This window comes from Hylobates moloch, unplaced genomic scaffold, assembly GCF_009828535.3.
Source record: "Hylobates moloch isolate HMO894 unplaced genomic scaffold, HMol_V3 SCAFFOLD_12, whole genome shotgun sequence".
Lineage (NCBI taxonomy): Eukaryota > Metazoa > Chordata > Mammalia > Primates > Hylobatidae > Hylobates > Hylobates moloch.
The window spans coordinates 32978666-33002480 of NW_026652287.1; the positions used below are offsets into that span (position 1 = coordinate 32978666).

General features: G+C 46.9%; 1 protein-coding gene across 1 annotated transcript in view; it reads left to right on the top strand.

Annotated features, from left to right (window-relative positions):
- Positions 1 to 11117: 11117 nt before the first annotated feature.
- The window catches only part of LOC116478090 (zinc finger protein 845-like), an 82835-nt gene continuing 70137 nt past the window's right edge, over positions 11118 to 23815 (top strand). The window contains exon 1 of the mRNA XM_032168978.2: positions 11118 to 11378. The gene's annotated coding sequence lies outside the window, so the exon portion shown is untranslated. The remainder of the gene's footprint in view (positions 11379 to 23815) is intronic.

Below are 23815 nucleotides of genomic sequence, written 5' to 3' on the forward strand. Positions count from 1 at the left end.
AGGTGCCCTCCACCACTCCCAGCTAAGTTTTTGCATTTTTAGTAGAGACAGGATTTCACCATGTTGGCCAGGCTGGTCTCGAACTCCTGACTTCAGGTGATCTGCCCACCTCGACCTCCCAAAGTGCTGGGATTATAGGCGTGAGCCACCGTGCCTGACCACTCATGTATTCTTGATTGAAACAATTTGCTTATGTCTTAGTTCTACACCTGACCTTCTTTCACTGTTTCCAAGGTCAATAGCTGTGTGTTCACAATTCCGCATTTTATAAATGTTACTGTGATTTTCTTGTAAGGAAGAATAAACTGTCAGGGATCAACGGCCTCAGACCGTTGCAAAAGAAGTTTCTTTTTTTCTTTTTTTTTGAGATGGAGTTTTGCTCTTGTCCCCCAGGCTCGAGTGCAGTGGTGCGATCTCGGCTCACTGCAACCTCCGTCTCCCGGGTTCAGGTGATTCTTCTGCCTCAGCCTCCCAAGTACCTGGGATTACAGGCATGCGCTACCACACCCAGCTAATTTTGTATTTTTAGTAGAGACGGGGTTTCTCCATGTTGGTCAGGCTGGCCTCAAACTCCTGACCTCAGGTGATCCGCCCGCCTTGGCCTCCCAAAGTGCTGGGATTACAGGCTTGAGCCACAGTGCCCGGCAAAAGAAGTTTCTTTAGCCAAGGTTTGTGAAAGAGGCTTCTCTAATTTTCCAGGATGGGGGTGATAAGATCAACCCTTCCCATTAGCCCTTCCAGGCTCCCATGTAATAATTCAGGCACACCTTCTCACTCATCTCAGACCATCTCAGGGTAACTCGGTGAAAAGATCTTCCGATCGGAGCCCCAGTGAGCCTCCCTGCAACTTGGCGATGAGGGGCTTGACCAGAAAACTCAACCCGAGTGACTTTGACCCCTGAAATTATTGGCAAAATGGAGGGCGTGTCTCGGTGTGGCTTTTTTTTTTTTTTTTTGAGGAGTGCCCAGTTGTAATTAGAATTTTCAATGGGATGCAGTGTCCTAAAAATAAAAAAAGCAGAAGAATGGAAGAAACAGAGGTGTTGACTCAGACACAGAGACCATCTTCAGGGCCTTTCTCTGTATGAGGACATCACAGCTAAATCTAAAGGAAGTCATGTCAGTCCCTGGCAGGGAACCCTCCACCAGCTTCCCGTGTTCCCCAGGACAAAAGCCCAACTCCTCACTGTGGGTCCACAGCCCTGTGTCCAGGGCCCCTGCCACTGTCCAGCCTCCTCCTGGGAGCTTGCCCTCATCTCATGACTCCCTCTGCCCCAGTCACATTTGCTTTTCTCTTTTCCCAAACATCAAAACCCTTCCTGTCTCAGGTCGTCATCCCTGGTTTTACCCTATGTACCCTGTCCCTTTCTCCTCCTTCAGGTCTAGGCTCAGAGCTGTCGGCCATACCCTCCCAGCCCTGTCTGTAGTTCCCTTGTCCATCAGTCTGTATCATTTACTCAGGATTCATTGTCTGTGCATCAATCACATCAGAAATGCCCCCCCCCTTTTTTTTTTGAGACAGAGTCACTCTATCGTTCAGCCTATGAGTGCAGCCTCATGATCTTGGCTCACTGCAATCTCTGTCTGCTGGGTTCAAGCAATTCTTGTGCCTCAGCCTCCCAAGTAGCTGAGATTACAGGTGTCTGCCACCACACCCAGCTAATTTTTGTATTTTAACTTCCATTTTATATTATTTTTGAGTCTGACTGTCACCAAGACTGGGGTGTAGTGGCGCGATCTCGGCTCACTGCGACCTCCACCTCCCGGGTTCAAACGATTCTCCTACCTCAGTCTCCCGAATGGCAGAGATTACAGATGCTTACCAAGCCCGGCTACTTTTTGTGTATTTAGTAGAGACTGGGTTTCACCATGTTGGCCAGGCTGGTCTCGATCTCCTGACCTCAAGTAATCAGCACACCTCGGCCTTCCAGAGTGCTAGTGTTACAGGCATAACCCACCATTCCTGGCCCATTTTTGTAATTTTAGTAGAGACAGGGTTTCACCATGTTGGCCAGGCTGATCTCAAACTCCTGAGGTCAAGTGATCCTCCCACCTCTGCCTCCTAAGTAGCTGGGACCACAGACACACAGACGTGCACCACCATACCTGGCTAAGTTTTTGTATTTTTGGTAGAGATGGGGTTTCACCATGTTGCCCAGGCTGGTCTCAAACTCCTGAGCTCAAGCGATCTACCCGCCACAGCCTCCTAGAGTGCTGGGATGACAGGCGTGAGCCACTGCACCCAGCCTTTGCATGGGGTTTGGTCAGGGCTGGGTCTGTGCCCTGAAGGGGGAGCTCATTCCAGCCCAGCTCCCCATTGCTGCAGCGTGTGTGGGCTCCTCCAGAAGGGGAGTGGGAGTTTTCCTGTAGGAGGTTATTGTCCCTGGTGTGGAGAGCAGCAGGGGGGACCATATTTCCTCAGGGTGAGGTCTTTAGTTAGGTCTCTGATCCCAAGTTAAGCCATCATATCCCCTGTGACCTGCACCTATACATCCAGATAGCCTGAAGCAACTGTGAAAATATCCTGATGACATTCCAATATTGTGATTTGTTTCTGCCCTACCCTGACTGATCAATGTGCTTTGCAATCTCCCCCACCCTTAAGAAGTCTCTTTGTAATTCTCCCCACCCTTGAGAATGTACTTTGTGAGATCCACCCCCTGCCCGCAAAACATTGCTCCTAACTCCACCACCCATCACAAAACCTGTAAGAACTAGTGATAATCCCACCACCCTTTGCTGACTCTTTTCGGACTCAGCCCGGCTGCACCCAGGTAAAATAAACAGCCTCGTTGCTCACACAAAGCGTGTTTGGTGGTCTCTTCCCATGGACGCGCGTGACACTTCGCATGTGTGGTTGTGTTCCAGGGAGGGGGTCTGTTGATTCTGATCAATAAACAACATATTTTTAACATTCAGGATTGACTTCTAAAGACTGTTGGTACGTGAGGAAGAAACCCGGAAAAGGAAGAGGAAAGTAAAGCAGTCAGGGATGGCTCTTCCTCAGGTGAGATGATATTCTCGGTGGACTGTTCTGTCTCCTTCCTTTCAGAAACCCTGGGCCTTGGAGTTGGGAATCTTCTGTGAGTCTGAAGTGTCCTGCCTGACACATTTGCTCACACTCACCCATGCCTTCCCTCAGTCCCTCTCATCCAGCTCAGATTCTATCTCTTGTGACTGAGTGACATGAACTTGGGAAGAGGCTGCACTGGGCATGGTCCTGGGAGGGGCTCACACCCAGACATGGATGGAGACGGGGTGAGGGTCCCATGGTGTCAGTGCTGTTGGGCAGCAGGAATTGTTCAGGGGCCACATCTGGATGCACTGTCAGCTCTCTGTGGACCAGGGTTAGAGCAGCTGCCAATGGAAGTCACGTATTAATGTCCACAAAGTACATGGTAAATTCTAGAAAAGGAGACCAGTAAGGGAAAATCTTTTCTCCCTGATTTTATACTACATTTTTAGGTAATTGAGTGAGTTATTGTGTTTCTGGCTCCAAAAATCAAACCAATTAGAAGAGAAAGTTCATACACAGACATGAGTGACATAAGGTGTTTTATTCCAGGCTGAATAGGAAATCAACCTAAATAATAGCAGTAGATTCATTAAACCGTTCTTAGCACATTAAGCTCATGGAAACTGTGGTGTTACTGTGGAGAGGCTTGTGAAACAGGTGTTTTTGGTAAAAATGGTTACAATTTATTTTTTGAGATGGAGTCAGCCTCTGCCACCCAAGCTGGAGCGCAGTGACATGATCTCAGTTTACTGCAACCTCTGCCTTCCGGGTTCAAGTGATTCTCCTGCCTCAGCCTCCCGAGTAGCTGGGGTTATAGGCGTGTGCCACCACACCTGGCTAATGTTTTTGTATTTTTAGTAGAGATGGGGTTTCACCATGTTGGCCAGGGTGGCCTCAAAGTTCTGACCTCAGGTTATCCACCCACCTCAGCCTCCCAGAGTGCTGGGATTACAGGCATGAGCCACCGTGCTCAGCTCCACCAATGTTTATTAAATATATATTTTGATATTTAAACATCACATGATGGATATATTTGTTTTCTGGTAAAACTCCGAGCAAAGCTGCAGCTTAGACCCTTTGCCACAAAGCATCTCCTTTCCCTGTCATGTCCTCCACCCTCTTTCCAAACTCACTGGGGAGCCGCTACTGTCAGTTCTGTGCCAAGTGTCAGAGCAAGTCTCGTACACCTGTATTTCTGCATCATTATGAGACTTTAAAAATAATTCCGTAGTAAATTTAAAAAATAAAATGTTTTATAGTTATGTTTTTACTTTAGGATTGGGGCTACATGTGATGGTTTGTTACATAGGCAAACTCATGTCATTAGAGTTTGTTGTACAGATTATTTTATCACACCGGTATCAAGCCCAGTACCCAATAGTTTTTTTCTTTTCTTTTTTTTTGACACAGTTTTGCTCTTGTTTTTTGAGTCTGGAGTATGATGGCATGATCTCGGCTCACTGCAACCTCTGCCTCCCGGGTTCAAGCAACTCTCCTGCCTCAGCCTCCGGAGTAGCTGGGATTACAAGCACATGCCACCACGCCTGGCTAATTTTTGTATTTTTAGTAGAGACAGGGTTTCACCATGTTGGCCAGGCTGATCTTGGACTCCTGACCTCAGGTGATCCAACCCCCTCAGCCTAGCAAATTGCTGGGATTACAGGCGTGAGCCACTGTGTCCAGCCCCATTAGGTATTTTTTCTACTCCTCTCCTTCCTCCCACTCTGCAGCCTCAGGTAGATCCCGTTGTCTATTGTTTTCTTCTTTGTGTTTTAGTAAATATTTTACTTTGATATTGGATCCTGCTAGTTGTGAATTTACATGTTCTCACATTAGTAACCATGGCTAGCTTGCTCTTTGACATCTGCTTTGGAAATTAGCTGAATGACAACATGTGGGTCCTTTGCGATTTTTCTCTGTATAAAGAGTGCCATAGTGGCTGCCTCTGCTCATGCCTGCATTCCTACAGATATCTAAAGATTCTTCCATGTCAGGCAGTTGAAAGAGTGATTGCTTGGCAGGGCGCGGTGGCTCACGCTTGTAATCCCAGCACTTTGGGAGGCCGAGGCGGGCGGATCACGAGGTCAGGAGATCGAGACCACGGTGAAACCCCGTCTCTACTAAAAATACAAAAAAAATTAGCCGGGCGTGGTGGCGGGCGCCTGTAGTCCCAGCTACTCGGAGAGGCTGAGGCAGGAGAATGGCATGAACCTGGGAGGTGGAGCTTGCAGTGAGCCGAGACTGCGCCACTGCACTCCAGCCTGGGCGACAGAGAAGACTCCGTCTCAAAAAAAAAAAAAAAAGAAAGAAAGAGTGATTGCTTCCTCTAGGAGGGGGCATTTCCTGTTTTCTTAGATCTGACAAGATTCCTCCCTGCCCCCAACTATCAAAGTATCCTTTTCCAGCAAGATGAGATTCCTCTTCATTTAAACAAAACTTGCTACTTTTTATATTTTAAAAACCTTTATATATATATGTATTATATATGTATATACACACACACATACATATACGTACATATTTACATACATATATGTATATATTTTGAAAATCTGCTGGGCGTGGTGACTCATGCCTGTAATCCTAGCACTTTGGGAAGCTGAGGTGGGTGGATCACCTGAGGTCAGGAGTTCAAGACAAGCCTGGCCAACATGGTGAAACCCCATCTTTACTAAAAATACAAAAGTTAGCCAGACGTGGTGGGCACCTGTAATCCCAGCTACTCTGTGGCTGAGGCAGGAGAACCACTTGAACCCAGAAGGCAGAGGTTGCAGTGAGCCAAGATTGCATTACTGCACTGCAGCCTGGGCGACAGAACGAGACCTTGTCTAAAAAAAAAAAAAAAAAAAAGGAAAGAAAGAAAAGAACATCTGGGGAAAATGACAACTTTTTTTTTATTAGCATGCAGTTTCTTGCGAGTCTCTGTTTTATTATTTTGTGGACCTATATAAACAAAATGGATTTTTGTACTTTGAGTTATTCTATTTTCATATATTTGATTTTATTTTGAGAGAAGGTCTCTCTCTGTTGCTTAGGCTGGAGCTCAGTGGCATGATCTTAGTTCACTGTGACCTCCTTCAGGCTCAAGCCATCCCCCAACCTCAGCCTCCCAAGTAACTGGGACCACAGGTGAGTTCCACCTTGGCCAGTTAATTTTTTTTTTTTTTTTTTTTTTTGAGATGGAGTCTCACTCTGTAGCCAGGCTGGAGTGCTGTGGCATGATCTCGGCTCACTGCAAACTCTGCCTCCCAGGTTCAAGTGATTCTCCTACCTCAGGCTCCCAAGTATGTGGGACTACACGTGAGTGCCACCATGCCGGGATAATTTTTTGGTAGTTTCAGTAGAGACAGAATTTCACCTTGTTAGTCAGGATGGTCTGGATTTCATAACCTCATGATCCGTCCGCCTCCAGGTTTTTTTTTTTTTTTTTTTTGAGACGGAGTCTCGCTCTGTCCCCCAGGCTGGAGTGCAGTGGCGGGATCTCCGCTCACCGCAAGCTCCACCCCCTGGGTTCACGCCATTCTCCTGCCTCAGCCTCCCAAGTAGCTGGGACTACAGGCGCCCGCCACAACGCCCTGCTAAATTTTTTTTTGTATATTTAGTAGAGACGGGGTTTCACCGTGTTAGCCAGGATGGTCTCAATCTCCTGACCTCGTGATCCACCCGCCTCGGCCTCCCAAAGTGCTAGGACTACAGGCTTGAGCCACCGTCCCTGGCCCGCCTCCAGGTTTTAAAGTGCTGGGATTACAGGCATGAGCCACCTCTCCTGGCCTTTTTTTTTTTTTTTTTTTGAGACAAAGTCTCTGTTGCCCAGGCTGGGGTTCAGTGGCATGATCTCAGATCACTGCAACCTCTGCCTCCCAGGCAATTCTCCTGTTTTAGCCTCCAAAGTAGCTGGGATTATAGTCCACTGCCACCACCCCCAACTAATTTTTTTTGTATTTTTAGTAGAGATGGGGTTTCACCATTCTGGCCCAGCTGGTCTTGAACTCCTGCCCTCAGGTTGCAGCAGGATGAGCCACAGACAAAACTTCTCAGACACCGAGTTGTAGAAGGAAGGGCTTTATTCAGCTGGGACCATTGGCAAGCTACTGTCTTAAAATCCGAGCTCTCTGAGTGCACAATTTCTGTCCCTTTTAAGGGCTCACAACACTAAAGATTTCACATGAAAGGGTCGTGATTGATTTGAGCAAGCAGGGGGAATATGACAGGGGCTGCATGCACTGGTGGTCAGAGTGGAACAGAACAGAACAAGAGGTTTCACAGTGTCCTTCCATACAATGTCTGGGATCTATAGATAACAGCAGTTGCTAGGTCAGGGGTGGAATTTTAATTACTAGGTTTAGGCCAGGCAGGCCAAGGCCTGGTTTCAGGTCTGGTTTTAGGTCTGGTGCCTGGCACCAGGCTGCCTGCCTTTGGTTTCACTTCCTTGTTTTTTTCTTAAAACAGGTACTGAGTATAAAACAATATAAAACAATATGAGAGGGTCTCTCTCTTCCCTCATTTGAGACTCTCACTTTTTATTGGTGGGAATTCTCACTCTTATTTTTGCTACTTATGTCTTTTTGTGCAATAGATTGATAGTGATTCATATAGTACACTTGTGCTGAAGCATTTTGGTTAACTAAAGTAGCGATGAAGCTTTTTATCATTTGAAGAAGTACAGGTAGCAAACAAGGCAGCAGTAAGCAGGTTTCTATTACTATTATAACTCCTATTATAAGAGTTCTAAATCCCCCTAGTGCTGGGAACTACTTTCTAAACATGGCATCAGGGTTGAGTCCATGCTACACTTGTACGGGCACATGTGTCAGTTTTGTCTTTTTTTTTTTGAGACGGAGTCTTGCCCTGTCACCCAGGCTGGAGTACAGTGGCGTGATCTTGGCTCACTGCAAGCTCCGCCTCCCAGGTTCATGCCATTCTCCTGCCTCAGCCTCTGGAGTAGCTGGGACTACAGGTGCCCGCCACCACACCTGCCTAATTTTTTGTATTTTTAGTAGAGACGGGAATTCACCTTGTTAGCCAGGATGGTCTCGATCTCCTGACCTCGTGATCCACCTGCCTTGGCCTACCAAAGTGCTGGGATTACAGGCTTGAGCCACCACGCCCGGCCAGTTTTGTCATATTTTTAACTATGTCTTTTTTTTTTTTTTTTTTTGAGACGGAGTCTCACTCTGTCCCCCAGGCTGGAGTGCAGTGGCGCAATCTCGGCTCACTGCAAGCTCCACCTCCCAGGTTCACGCCATTCTCCTGCCTCAGCCTCTCTGAGTAGCTGGGACTACAGGCGCCCGCCACCACGCCCAGCTAATTTTTTTTGTATTTTTAGTAGAGACGGGGTTTCACCGTGGTCTCGATCTCCTGACCTCGTGATCCGCCCGCCTCGGCCTCCCAAAGTGTTGGGATTACAAGTGTGAGCCACTGCGCCCGGCCCTGCCTGGCTAATTTTTTGTACTTTTTTTTTTTTGTAGTGGGATTACAGGCATGAGCCACCAGGCCTGGCCTACTGTATTATTATTATTATTTTTTTTTTGAGACAGTCCTGCTTTGTCACCCAGGCTGGAGGGCAGTGGGGTGATCTCGGCTCACTGCAACCTCTGCCTGCCGTGTTCAAGTGCTTCTCCTGTATCAGCCTCTAGAGTAGCTGGGACTACAGGAGCCCACCACCACACCTGGTTAATCTTTGTATTTTTAGTAGACACAAGGTTTCACCACATTGGCCAGGTTGGTCTCCAAACTCCTGACCTCAAGTGATCCACCCACCTCGGCCTCCCAAAGTCCTGGTGTGAGCCACCTCACCTATTCCCTCTTCACTAATTTTTAATTTACATAATGAATTCTGATTTTGAACCCATGTATTGAGTTTTTTCATTTAGTTACTCTATTTTTAGCCCAAGAGTTTCTGTGTAGTTCTTCATAATTTCTGTATGTTGGTTGACCTTCGAATTTTCTTCATGTATTGCTTTTATCGTTTCTTGAAGCTGTCTCTTTTTCAATGCGTTTCCAACTTTTTGGTGGTTGCGGGTAACGGGATCTCACCGTGTCCCCCCAGGCTGGAGGGCAGTGGTGCGATCTTGGGTCACTTCAATCTCTGCTCTCCAGGGTCAAGCCATCCTCCCACCTCAGCCTGGTGAGTAACTGTGGATGTGTCCTCTCTAGGTTTTTGCTTATAATCTCTGAACTGAAGTTCATTTAAGTGTGTGTGTGGATGTGATTTGAAGTGTGCAGGAGAGATTAATGGAGAAGCTCAACATGGTGAAACGCAGTCTCTACTAAAAATAGAAAACACTTAGCCAGGCGTGGTCGCACTGGCCTGTAATCCCAGCTACCTAGCTGACTGGGGCAGGAGAACTGCTTGAACCCGGGAGGTGGAGGTTGCAGTGAGCCGAGATAGCGCCAGTACACTCTAGCCTGGGTGACAGAGCTAGACGCTGTCTGAAAAAACAACAGCAACAACAAACAAACAACTAAAAAAAAAGGTTATTCTGTAAATAATTAGGAAGACTAAGCAGCTCCAGAGATAAGACCTTTTGGCATCATTGTCCCTTTTTATGGAGTGATAAAGTAACCTTCCTTGAAGTGTGTCAATCCATCACCTGTCAAGTTGCTGCACCCTATGCACTGGTCTTGAATGGAAAATGTAGTGATTCTGCTAAAGCTTCTCTGTCTTTTCCTATGTGTGTGAAATCTTAATGTCTCCACCTGAGAACGGTGATCCCATTCATTTGAAGTTGATGTTTCCAGGTGGCTATTTCCAAGCTTTGTGTTCAAATTCTGCACTTAATCATATATTCTAAATTTTATTATTTACCTCTGACATCATTGTCGTATTGTAGGAGCCTCACCAGAGAGGGCACCTTTCGCCATGTTGTAAAACTCACACTTGTCAAAAAGATGTGGGTTAGGGTTTTTCCCCCTCCCTCGGGATGAAGCTGATTAGCTGACACAGATTGTCAACTCCATTACCAAGTAAAGCCAGGATGAAGTACGAGTGACCCAAGGGGTTGTCAAATCCTCTTCCCTGAGGACTGATTAGTGTTTATCTTGAAAACATGTACTTAAATGGGTTGTATAGAACAGTGACGTTTCTTTCTCTCTTTTCAATCTCATAGCTGTTTGCCTCTATTTCCCATCACATTTGAGTCTAAGGTTTCTTTATTAATAAAATGGTTTTTATTTATTTCTCTGTTATCGTGGAGACAATTACCCATTTGGGGGAAGATTTTTCTTTGTTTTCAATTATATTTTCTCAACATTTAAATAGTAAAGAGTATTCCTTAGGCCATGCAAGGTAGCCCACACCTGTAATCCCAGCACTTCGGGAGGCCGAGGCAGGTGGATTACTTGAAGTTCGGAGTTTGAGACCAGCCTGGCCAGCATGGTGAAAGCCCGTCTCTATAAAAAATACAAAAATTAGCCGGGCATGGTCGCGCGCGCCTGTGATACCAGTAATACTGTAATACTCCGGAGGCTGAGGCAGGAGAATCGCTTCAACCCGGGAGGCAGAGGTTGCAGTAAGCAGAGATCACGCCCCTTCACGCCAGCCTGGGCGACAGAGGGAGACTCCCTCTCAAAGAAAAAGAAAAGAAAAACGTGAAAAAAAAAGTAATAGATTTCTTCCACAAATGTGCTGGGACAACTAACTGGATATCCACATGGAATAGAATAAGGTTGGATCCCTATGTCACACCATCAAAAATTTTATTTGAAAAAGTTTAAAAAGCGAGACAGAGAGAGAGAGACGGAGAGAGAGGGAGACAAGGAAGGTGGCCTTGCGGGAGGGGGTGTTACTTTGTCGCTCAGGCTCCCGCCTTCGCGCCCGCGCCCCTGCTGTGTTTAAGCAGCAGGTGGTGACCTCACTCCTCCCAGGCCTGAGCACTCCGTCGCGCACCCCAGGCAGTGGCTTTACGGAAGTCTCCGAAGCTGAGCACAGGGTGGACTCTCCCTCCCGTGTGAATGGAGAATAGAAAGCGAGAGGATTTCTATTATGTTCTGAGGGCCGTCAGCATGAAATCGTATGTTCCGCCCAGGCAGGGCTTTGCATTTCACATTCTAGTTTGCATCCCCGTTCCAGACAATTCCAGGGCTTTTGAATCATGCCTCATACTGCCTGGCCAGTCTCGCCTCCCAAACCCGAAAAACAGAGGCGCTGGGAGCCAGGATGTGAGACACACAGGGCCCGCCACGGCCCCGCCCTCTGCCGGTTCTAAACGGCAAAGTCTCTCTGCCTCGCGCCCCGCCGCTACCCGGCCCAGGCCCCGCCCACCACCTCGCGGGGCCCGCCGAGGCCTGGCTTCTGTCCTGCGCGCGCAGATTCTCGCAAATCTGGAAGCGGATCGCGTGGAGTGACGGTCACACCGCGGCGGTGAGTTTCGCTGTTTTGTATTGTCTGCACTTCCCAGGTCCTCAGCGTTTCTGTCCCTGGGACCCAGGGTCCCCACGGATCTGGAAATTCTCTCCTGTCTTCACCCAGAGCAAATTGAGACATCCCCGTGAGAGTCCGGAAGTCGCTTCCTTTTAGGTCTAAAGTCGCCCTGAGGCTGGTCCCATCCCGTCTTTCTGCTATAGGGCAATGTATACACTTCCTATCGCGTAGTTTGTTTTGTTTTTTTTTCCTCAAAATCATTTTCAGACCCCTCCCGCCCCGCGCTTTTTAACGTCCTCACTCGCGAAGTGGATTCCTGCCCTGGGCACCTCCCAGCCTTGCCCTTGTCCGCCCCTGAAACACAGCGCCGCGGCCCGTGTCCCAGGGAGGCCACGTCCTCTGCTTTGTCCTGGGATCCTGCAGACCCCACACTTGTCCTCAGGCGCCGTCGCCCCCCCCCGCCCTCCTCGTGCCGGGCCCTGCTGCTCCCCAGGTCTCTCCTCCGCAGTCACCGCTTCTCCTGAGCCCGCGTTGGGGAGGTGCCCAGGGCTTGTCCTGTGACACAGAGTGTTCTTGCCTGCCCAGTTCCAGCCCCTCGAAAATGTGCTTCTCCAGGATGCAGGCGTCTTACTCCAAACTCTCCTGTGATTGTGTGGGCCAAAGGGATCAGGAGACAGACAGCAGTAGAAAACCTGAGACAGAGAAAAGAAGAATGAGAAAGACCAATAAGAGATGGCAAAGTAGAGGATGGGTGAGGGATTTGCCAAGAGACAGTAAAAGTGAAAAGAAAACGATAAGAAAGCAGGAGGAGAAATGTAGAGAAAAGCTGGATGTACAAAGAGATGAAGGACAGCAAGGTAGGGAGAGGGGCAGCAAAGAGAGAGGCTCATCAGAGTGAGGGAGAGGAGGAGGGATTTGGAGCCAGGATAAACAGCAGAGCGGTGCTGGTGACAAGGAGAACAGAGGGAGAACCACAGCAGGGAGGACACCTGGGGATCTGGAGTACTAGAGAGTGGGGATGAAGGTTTAACAGGGAAGAGAGAATGTAACAGGGAGAGCAGAGGAGGCACTTAGATGGGAGAAGAGGCGGAAATATTTGTGTTAGGGTAAACTGAAGAATGGAGAGACCAATATGAGAGAAACAGAATTGTTTATTTTAGGTACCCACTGGCTCAGTGGATCCATATCCAAAAAGCTGAGAATTGAACAAAGACAGAGCGAGGTTTTTATAAGTGGCCTTACAAAAGCAAAACAAAAGCAGTTAATTATACAGTGACAGGTCATGTAATCTATAGCATATATCTTGTGACCTTGCACAGCCGGTGGCCTTGTAGCTGCATCAAAGGAAAAACAAGAACTGACTAAATACAGACATTTGTAAAACATAATAATGCTTAAGAAGCCTGGAAAAAGAGTAACAGTAAAATAATCTTTCTCTTTTTTTTTTTTTTCCTTCAACCTTGCTCTGGAAGGTGGGGGTGTCTGGAGCCCATTCGTTTAGACTTGGCTATTCGGACAGCGTTTTCCTGTAACCGTCCTTGATGTGAGCTTGATAGGCAGAAGAAAACTTGTTCTTTTTCTTTTTCTTTTTAACTCTTGCCTTGCCACATTATGGGCCTTAGCTTTTACTTTTCTTGGAGTGAATAAATGCAGTACTTATTATTTTTAAATTTCTGTCTCATGTAGAGATAGAGGATGATCAAAAGATTGGGGAGAAGAGCAGCAAGACGTTAAATAAGTTACGAGGTAGAGCAGAAGAGGTGGAAGAGAAGGAATAGAGGGAAGAAGGGGATAAACAGCAGGAGAGGAGAGGGGTACAAAATGAGGAGCAGAATCCCGGGGGAAAATAAAACAAGAGCTAGAGAGAGAAGGGGAGAATGAGACATATGTACAGAATTAGGGAAGGAAGCAAAGTAATGAAGAAAGAGAGGCTGGGTACAGTGGTTCATGCCTGTAATCCCAGAACTTTAGAAGACTGAGGCAGGGGGATTGCTTGAGTCCAGGAGTTCTAGACCAGCCTGGACAACATAGTGAGACCCTTATCTCTGCCAAAAAAAAAAAATTAATTGGGTATGATGGTGCGCACCTGTAATCCCAGCTACTCTGGAGGCCGATGTAGGAGGATCACTTGAGCTCGGGAGGTCCAGGCTGCAGTGAGCCAAGATCATGCCACTGCACTGCAGCCTGGTCAACAGAGTGAGACCCTGTTTCCAAAGAAAAGAAGGGGCGGGGAGACTTTGGGATCAGATGAGTAGGTGAATTTATTGGATATGATTAGTTGTGACATGTTGACTTCTGTGTATATAATCTAGTAACTTAAAACTTCCTTAAATTACAAAGATGAGATTGAGAATTTTAAAATTCCTGTCTATGAGACATGTACATTCTGTAAATCTTGGCATCAGAGGTTAGCTTCCACTTGGAATCCCTATTCAGCCAGAGGGCAGTGACTTATTCAGTTGTGAGTCACTCTCTTCCCTTTTCCCAGGGTGGGGTAGGATGGGGGCAGTGAAGTGCGACAAAAATCACTTTCTGTTATTACACAATAATTAATATTTTGAGACAGGGTCTGGCTCCATCACTCAGGCTGGAGTGCAGTGGCGTGATCTCCTCTAACTGCAGCCTTGGCCTCCTGAGGTCAAGCAATCCTCCTACCTCAGCCTCCTGAGTAGTTGGGACCTCACGCATGAGCCACCAAGCCCAGCTAGTTTTATATATATCTATAATTTAAAAATGGGGTTTTAAATTCCCAGGCTGGTCTCAAAATCCTGGGCTCAAAGATCCTCCTGCTTTGGCCTCCCAAAGTACTGGGATTACATGGTTGAGGCACTGCGCCTGGCCTACATAGTACTTTTTTTTTTTTTTTTTGAGATGGAGTTTTACTCTTGTTACTCAGGCTGGAGGGCCATGTTGCAATCTCAGCTTACTGCAACCTCTGCTTCCTGGATTCAAGCAATTCTCCTGCCTTAGCCTCCTGAGTAGCTGGGATTACAGGCATGCACCACCACTCTGGGCCAATTTTGTATTTTTAGTAGAGACAGGGTTTCTCCATGTTAGAGAGGCTGGTCTCAAACTCCTGACCCCAGGTGATCTGCTCACCTTGGCCTCCCAAAGTGCTGGGATTACAGGTGTGAGCCACTGCACCCAGCCCATAGTACTTTCTAAAATGGACATCACAGCCAGGTGTGGTATCTTATGCCTGTAATCCCAGTACTTTGGGAGACCGAGGTGAGCAAATCACCTAAGGTCAGGAGTTCAAGAGCAGCCTGGCCAACATGGTGAAATGCCGTCTCTATGAAAAATACAAAACTTAGCCAGGCATGGTGGCGTGCACCTATAGTTCCAGCTGCTCAGGGGGATGAGATACAGAATCACTTGAACCTGGGAGGTAGAGGATGCAATGAGCTGAAATCATATCACTGCACTGCAGCCTGGGTGGCAGAGCGAGTCTCCGTCTCAGAAAAACAAACAAAAAAATAAAAAATAAAAGGGATATCAAAAGTGCTTTTCTTCTTGTTGTGTAATAGATTTTTTTTTCTTTCTGGTTTCTCATTTATATATATATATATAATATTTTTGCAGTTGGAGTTTGAGAAAAATCTTAGTTTTAAGAGTATCTTTTTAAATACATAATCAATTCTGAAAGATGCCTTTGTGGCATCCTATAACCAGCTCACATCATTCCTTTCTGTACATGTATATGTTCCAGTTATGTTCCCGTTGACCTCAGAGCTTGTTAGATTTTTTTAAAAACAATTTAAAAATAGTTTCGGTTTGGAATTAGTTGCATCCAGTTCAGATCGAGGTCTGCATGCTTTCTAGATTTTATTATTTATTGGAAACCTTTGATACCTCATACAGAAGTTTGACAGTTTCAGTGTGTACCTGGTAAAGATGTCAGTGACCTTTCACCTTAACATCAAAATGTAGTTTAGCCAGTTAGTCTATTTTTCAGTTTTCTTTCCTCATGTCATTGATAAAATCTTGAGCTGAGAGCTATTAAGTGCATGTTTCCCTCAAGGCCCTCTGGTGCATTTGGACAAATGTTGAAAGATAGGTTGGCTTGGCATGGAATGCTGTTCCAGAAGCACTCCTGTATTTTTTTTTTTTTTTTTGACAGTTACACTCTTGTTCCCCAGGCTGGAAGTGCAATGGTGTCATCTCAGCTTGCTACAACATTTGCCTCCAGGGTTCAAGCAATTCTCCTGCTTCAGCCTCCTGAGTAGCTGGGATTACATTTGCCTTTCACCATGCCTGGCTCATTTTTTTGTATTTTTAGTAGAGATGAGGTTTCACCATGTTTGCCAGGCTGGTCTGGAACTCCTGACCTCAGGCTATCCACCCACCTCGACCTCCCAATGTGCTGGGGTTACAGGCGTGAGCCACTGTGCCTGACCACCCATATATTCTTGATTGAAACAATTTGCTTACGTCTTAGTTCTACAGCTGACCTTCTTTCCCTGTTTTCAAGGTCAATAGCTGTGTGTTCATACTTCTGCATTTTATGAATGTTACTGTGATTTTTTTTTAAGGAAGAATTAACTGTCAGGAATCAGTGGCATCAGAACCTTGTAAAGGAAGTTTCTTTAGCCCAGGTATGTGAAAGATGCTTCTGTAATTTTCAAGGATAGGGGTGATAAAGACCAACCCTTCCCGTTAGCCCTTCCAGGCCCCCATGTAAGAATCCAGACACACCTTCTCACTCATCTCAGACCTTCTCAGGGTAACTTGGTCAAAATGTCCTCGCTCTGAGCCCAGTGAGCCTCCCTGCAACTTGGAGATGAGGGTCTACACCAGAAAAGCTCAACCCGAGTGACCCTGGCCCCTGAAATGATTGGCAAAATAGAGTGTGTGCCTGGGTGTGGCTTTTCTTCTGGGAGAGGGAAGTGCCCAGTTGTAACTAGAATTTTAAATGGGATGCAGTACCCCAAAAATGAAGAAAAGCAGAAGAATGGAAGAAACAGAGGTGTAGACTGAGACACAGAGACCATCTTCGGGGCCTTTCTCTGTATGAGGATATCACAGCGAAATCTAAAGCGGGTCATGTCAGTCCCTGGCAGGGAACCCTCCACTGGCTTCCCGTGTTCCCCAGGACAAAAGCCCAACTCCTCACTGTGGCCCCACAGCCCTTTGTCCAGGGCCCCCGCCAGTGTCCAGCCTCCTCCTGGGAGCTTGTCCTCATCTCATGACTCCCTCTGCCCCAGTCACTTTTTTTTTTTTCCCCAAACACCAAACTCTTTTCTGTCTCAGGCCATTGTCCCTGCTCTTACCCTATGTCCCTAAATGATCATGGCCCTGTCCCTTTCTCCTCCTTCAGGTCTGGGCTCAGAGCTGTCTCCCGTGCCCGCCCACCCCCATCTCAAGTTCCCTCTGCCCGTCAGTTTCTATCATGTTACTCAGGTTTTATTATCTCTGCATCAATCATATCAGAAGCACTTTTTTTTTTTCTTTAAGACAGAGTCTCACTCTATTGTCCAAACAATGAGTGCTGTCTCATGATCTTGGCTCACTGCAACCTCTGTCTCCTAGCTTCAAGCAATTCTTGTGCCTCAGCCTCCCAAGTAGCTGGGATTACAGGTGTGTGCCACCACACCTGGTTAATTTTTGTATTTTTATTTTTATTTTATTATATTTTATTTTTGAGTCTCACTCTGTCACCCAGGCTGGAGTGTAGTGGTGCGATCTCGGCTCACTACAACCTCCACCACCCGAGTTCAAGCAGTTCTCCTGCCTCAGCCTCCCAAGTAGCTGGGATTTCAGATGCCCACCAAGTCAGGCTACTTTTTATGTTTTTTTTTTTTTGAGACGGAGTCTCACTCTGTCACCCAGGCTGGAGTGCAGTGGTGGAATCTCGGCTCACTGCAAGCTCCGCCTCCCGGGTTCATGCCATTCTCCTGCCTCAGCCTCTCCAAGTAGCTGGGACTACAGGCACCCGCCACCACGCCCGGCTAATTTTTTGTATTTTTAGTAGAGACGGGGTTTCATCGTGGTCTCGATCTCCTGACCTCGTGATCCGCCCGCCTCGGCCTCCCCAAGTGCTGGGATTACAAGTGTGAGCCACCGCGCCCAGCCTACTTTTTATGTTTTTAATAGAGATGCGGTTTCACGATGTTGGCCAGGCTGGTCTCGAACTCCTGACCTCAAGTGATTCACCAGCCTCGGCCTCCCAGAGTGCTAGAATTACAGGCATGAGCCCCTGCATCCAGCCCAATTTTTGTATTTTTAGTAGAGACAGGGTTTCACCATGTTGGCATGGCAAATCTCAAATCGTGACCTCAGGTGATCCACCTGCCTTGGTCTCCCAGTATACTGGGATTACAGACAGGAGTCACTGTGCTCACCCAGAAACACCCTTCTGTGTGGATTACTTTGTGTGTTGTGTCTCCCTTACTTGAAGGACGCACAGTTCCCATCTTGGCCACAGAACAACTGCAGCACCTACTCTAAGGTTGTAGTTTAGATGCTGAGGTGTCGTTAGGGAAGACTGAGGGACTGGGGCAAGTGTGAGGATGGCCCCACATTTCTTCTGGAAATTTGAACTCTAATTGATCTAAATTTCCTGTGGCAATTTGTTTTAGTCAAAATAAGAGGAGAAGGCCTCACTAATGTCAGAAAAGCCCTACAGACCAGTCCCTGTGTTCTCAGGCAGTGCCGAGGCGTCCCCATTTTTGTCATGTGTGTCACTGCCTCACTCCAGCTCCTGGGTCTCCGTGCTCTGCACATCGCCAGAGCCCAGTTCGGCCATCATGGGCAGGGGCTTTGCCACCAGCAGGTGATGCGCTCAGAGTCAGGGGTCCTGGATTCCCTTCAAGAAGGGTGGGGAGAAGGTCAGGGACCTGAGGGGCATGAAGGACACACTCCTACACAACTAGCTCTGTTCTGGAGGAGCTGGAGGCTCCATGACTTCAGGAAAGATTCTTCCAAGGATCAGAGTGCAAACAGCACAGTGAACTGCAGCCCGAGGGCCACCTCCTCCTGCCAGGCCAGTGGCGATGACTCTCTACTGGCTTTTCCTTGCCTGTCACAGCACGTGAGCATACACACACACACACACACACACACACAGTCACAAAGCAGCTGTGGAGCTGACGGTCAAGTCAAGATGCCATAATGTAAATGTGGGGCTGGGCATGGTGGCTCACCCCTGTGATTCCAGCACTTTGGGAGGCCATGGCAGGTGGATCACTTGAGTTCAGGAGTTTGAGACCAGCGTGGCCAACATGGTGAAATCCCGTCTCTATTAAAAATACAAAAATTAGCTGGGTGTGGTGGCACATGCCTATAATCTCAGCTACTCAAAAGGCTGAGGCAGGAGTATCACTTGAACCCGGAAGGTGGAGGTTTCAGTAATCCGAGATGGTGCCACTGCACTCCAGCGTGGGCAACGGAGTAAGACTGCATCTAGAACAAAAAAAGAGAGAGAGAGAGAGAAGGTCTCGCTCTGTGCCCCACGTCTGGAGTACAGTGGTACAATTCTAGTTTACAGCGGCCTTGAACTCCTGGGCTCAAGTGATCCCCACTTTAGCCTCTCAAAGAGCTAGAATGATCAGCATGTGTCACCCCACATAGCTAAGTCTTTTTCTTTTTCATGTTTGTTGAGATGGAGTCTCGCTTTGTTGCCTAGGCTAGAGAGCAGTGGTGTGATCTCAGCTCAGTGGAACCTCTGCCTCCCCAGTTCAAGCAATTCTGCCCCAGCCTCCCGAGTACCTGGGACTACAGGCACGCACCGCCATGCCTAAGTAATTTTTGTATTTTTAGTAGAGATGGGGTTTCACTATGTTTGCCAGGCTGGTCCCAAATTCCTGACCTTGTGATCTGCCTGCCTCAGCCTCCTCCTCAGCCCGCCCAAAGTGTTGGGATTACAGGCGTGAGCCACCACTTCCGGACTTATTTTTTATATTTTATTTTTATTTTGCTGTCCAGGGTGGAGTGCAGTGGTGCAATCATAGCTCACTATAGCCTTGATCTCCTGGCCTCAAGGGATCCTCCCATCTTGGGAGAATACATGGCTGGATAAGTCCATGGTTACATAGAAAACACATCATTTTCGCCAGGCACGGTGGCTCACGCCTGTAATCCCAGCACTTTGGGAGGCCAAGGCGGGTGGATCATGAGGTCAGGAGATCGAGACCATCTTGGCTAACACGGTGAAACCCCGTCTCTACTAAAAATACAAAAAATTAGCCTGGCGCGGTGGCGGGCGCCTGTAGCCCCAGCTACTAGGGGTGCTGAGGCAGGAGAATGGCGTGAACCCGGGAGGCGGAGCTTGCAGTGAGCCGAGATTGCGCCACTGCACTCCGGCCTGGGTGAAAGAGCAAGACTCCGTCTCAAAAAAAAACATCATCTGCAATAAGTTTTATTTTTTATAATAATTGTAATAATTTTAAGTATTTTTCATTGTTGTCAGCTATCACAATAATGAGTTAATAGTAAAAACAGGCCAGGCACGGTGGCTCATGCCTGTAATCCCAGCACTTTGGGAGGCTGAAGAGGGTGAATCACAAGGTCAGGAATTCAAGACCAGCCTGGCCAAGATGGTGAAACCTTGTCTCTACTGAAAATACAAAAATTAGCTGGGTGTGGTGGCAGGTGCCTGTAGTCCCAGCTACTTGGGAGGCTGAGGCAGGAGAATTGCTTAGACCTGGGCAAACGAGGTTGCAGTGAGCTGAGATTGTGCCACTGCACTTCAGCCTGGTTGACAGAGTGAAACTCCATCTTTAAAGGAAAAATAGTAAGAAGGATTGTACAGGATTACATTCATGCCTCTGTGTGTCCATTCAGTGACCTTGTAGGATGCTCTATGTTCTTACCCTTGAACCTATTTCATGTTCTCTCCAGTAGATAAACCTGTGTCAGTTTAGCTTTGAAGCTGTATCTGTTACTTAGGTGGTTATATTAAAATCTGAATCCCAGACATCTGGAATCAGGTGCTCGTGTTGACATTTTTAGGTATTAGATTTGTGGCAAGTTTCCTGGAGTGTGTGTGATGCAGTTGTCTCCAAGTACAGATCTTTCTTCATGGGATAGTATGTTATTTTATGGCTTAAGACATGGGAAGCACTTACAACAGTGTATGGCACATGGGAAGCATTCAAAAATGTTAGTCATGGCTGTTGCTATGATCACGACAGTTGTCAGATGCAGACTTTACTCTCTTTTCTTTTCTATCATATCCATTGGACTTTGTCCTCTCTGAGACACCACTTGTATTTCAGCCCATCTAGGTAATGAATATCACCTGGTATGTTGAACCTAATATCTGTAGAGAAACTCTGTGTTTGCTTTTTTTTTTTTTTTTTTAGACAGTTTCACTCTTGTTGTCCAGGGTGGAGTGTAGTGGTGTGATCGCTTCTCACCGCAACCTCTGTCTCCAAGGTTCAAGCGATTCTCCTGCCTCAGCCTCCCAAGTAGCTGGGATTACCAGCATGTGCCACCACACCTGGCTAATTTTGTATTTTTAGTAGCGACAGGACTTCTCCATGTTGGTCAGTCTGGTCTCGAACTCCCAACCTCAGGTGATCCACCCGCCTCAGCCTCTCAAAGTGCTGGGCTTACAGGTGTGAGCCACTGCGCCCAGCCCCCATACATGCTTTTGATGTACATGTCATTGTTTTCTGCAGTGATGACCCTCCTATCAGTCATGGACAGCTTGTTAGGCACTCCCCTATGGAATGGGTTTGCATTAAAACAGAAAATTCATGAAGAACACTTTGACTATTATGATTGAACATCATCCTGCTCTAGGCAGAGACGCCCCTGGAAACCCTGAGCAGAACTGTCACCGTGGACCAGGATATGAGATAGAAAGCATGACACTGACTGACAAGTGTTTCCAGCTGTCATGCTTTTTTTTTTTTTTTTTTTTTGAGATAGAGTCTCCCTCTGTCACCCATGCTGGAGTGCAGTGGTGCAATCTGTGCTTATTGCAACCTTCTGGGTTCAAGCGATTCTCCTTCCTCAGCCTCCCTTGTAGCAAGGATTATAAGCATGCACCACCACACCTGGTCAGTTTTTGTATTTTTAGTAGAGTCGGAGTTTGACCTTGGTGCCCAAGCTGGTCTTGAACTCCTGACCTCAGGTGATCCACCCACCTCGGCTTCCCAAAGTGCTGGGATTACAGGCATGAGCCACCATGCCTCAGCCATTCTGGTTTTTGAGGAGCATCACAGAAGTGTCTCTCACTGGCATTGTGACAATGTTCATCCCATAAACTAATGATCATCTTCTCTAAACAGCAGTCAGTGGTGTTAAAATTCCTCCTACTGAGGATGTCATTTGGGCTCACAGCCTCACATGAGGCTCTTGACTGAACTGTTGTTCATTTCACATTTTTCATACCAATATGTGTCATTGCTCATTTTTAACAAGAAAACCTTTGTTAAATTTGTTGTAGAATCAACCCTGTAAGAGATAGGGTTTTCATCAATCTTATTAAGGGAGCTTGTGAGGTTGAATGAAATCCCCATATTTTAGTGTTTGTTTCTTTTTTTTTTTTTGAGATGGAGTCTGGCTCTGTCACCCAGGGTGGGGTGCAGTTGTGTGATCTCAGCTCACTGCAACCTCTGCCTCCTGGGTTCAAGTGATTCTCCTGCCTCAGCCTCCCGAGTAGCTGGGATTACAGGCATGTACCACCACACCTGGCTTAATTTTTGTACTTTTAGTAGAGACAGAGTTTCACTATGTTGGCCAGGCTGGTCTTGAACTCTTGACCTCAGGTGATCCACTCACCTTGGTCTCCCAAAGTACTGGGATTACAGGCGTGAGCCATGCCCAGCCTACAAAGATATTTTTGATGAAGCATTTTTGTTGAGTTGGTGTCTCCATGAGGATATGAGGCCCTGGCATTTGCTAGTCTGTTACCTTCACTTTTCATGTCTCATTTTTTCCAGAGACTGTGTTTAAAAGTCCAGGGATATGACTTCAAATAATATAGGAAGCAGGAAAAGAGACACCCTTGTTTTTATATAAGAAACAAGATTTACCCTCAAGTTTTTTTTTCTTTTTTCTTTTTTTTTTTTTGAGATGAAGTCTCTCTCTGTTGCCCAGGCTGGAGTGCAATGGTGCAATCTCAGATCGCTGCAAACTCTCTCCCCCAGGTTCAAGTGATTCTCCTGCTTCAGCCTCCCAAGTAGCTGGGATTATAGGCGCCTGCCACCATGCCTGGCTAATTTTTGTATTTTTAGTAAGACGGGGTCTCATCATCTTGGCCAGTCTGGTCTTGAACTACTGATCTTGTGATCTACCTGCCTCAACCTCCCAAAGTGCTGGGATTACAGGCATGAGCCACTGAGCCTGGCCTTACCCTCTAATTTTCATATGCAGATATTTTAGTTAGCACATTATTGTTTTTCTTCACTAATTTGACCAATCACATACGTAGGCAACAATCTCCATCTGGGTTTGTTTTCTTTTCTTTTCTTTTTTCTTTTTCGTTTTGTTTTGTGTTTTGAGACAGAGTCTCACTCTGTCACCCAGGTTGTAGTGCAGTGGTGCGATCTCAGGTCACTGCAACCTCCGACTCCCAGGTTCAAGCAATTCTCCTGCCTCGGCCTCCCAAGTAGCTGGGATGACGAGCACGTGCCACCATGCCCAGCTAACGTTTTGTATTTTTTTAGTAGAGACAGGGCTTCAGCATGCTAGTCAGGCTATTCTCGAACTCCTGACCTCATGATCCACCCACCTCCACTTCCCAAAGTGTTGGGATTACAGGCATGAGCCATCGCATCTGGCCCAGCTCTGTTTTCACAAACCGATCTCTACCTACTCAGCTAGGCGATCATTCTTCACGCCCGTGGTCTCCTCCATTGCTGTACTCTTCATAGGGTTTACTCATTTTTTCATGTCTATACACAATTCTGCAATCTACAAAGGGGATTTTGTTGAGTATACGTTTGACACTGGAAATCAGAGGCCATTTAATTTAAGAGATGTAAACTGCTTTCACCTCAGACCACCATACTGCTGATTTTTTGGATCTCTTTATCTTTCTTTTTTTTTTTTTTTGAGACGGAATCTCACTGTGTCAAGGTGTGAGATTGATCTATAAGTAAGTCAAGTAAGTAAGTCAAATAAGTAAGTCAAGACCTTATTCATCCACTGGACAAAATTATAGGAGGCTGCCTAAATCAATGTGTGCAGGGCATGATGACTCAGCTTGTGATCCATGAGAGATGGCTTTAGAACCACTGTCAGCAGCACAGCTCAGCCCTTGTGTCCCAGCTCAGCCCTTCTGTTCTGTTAGCAAAGCAGTTGCCACTACAGATTGAATGCATTTGGGCCATCGGTGGTTTACTGGGTTAAGGATTTTTGATAGGTAGGCTACGGGTTGTCAGTGGCCTCAGTGCTTTCGGGATATGCCCTTGTTTACACTGACAACAGGGTGGTATTGGAGTGTTACAGGGTCATGGAGAAGACCTTCAATTATCAATTATAGGTTT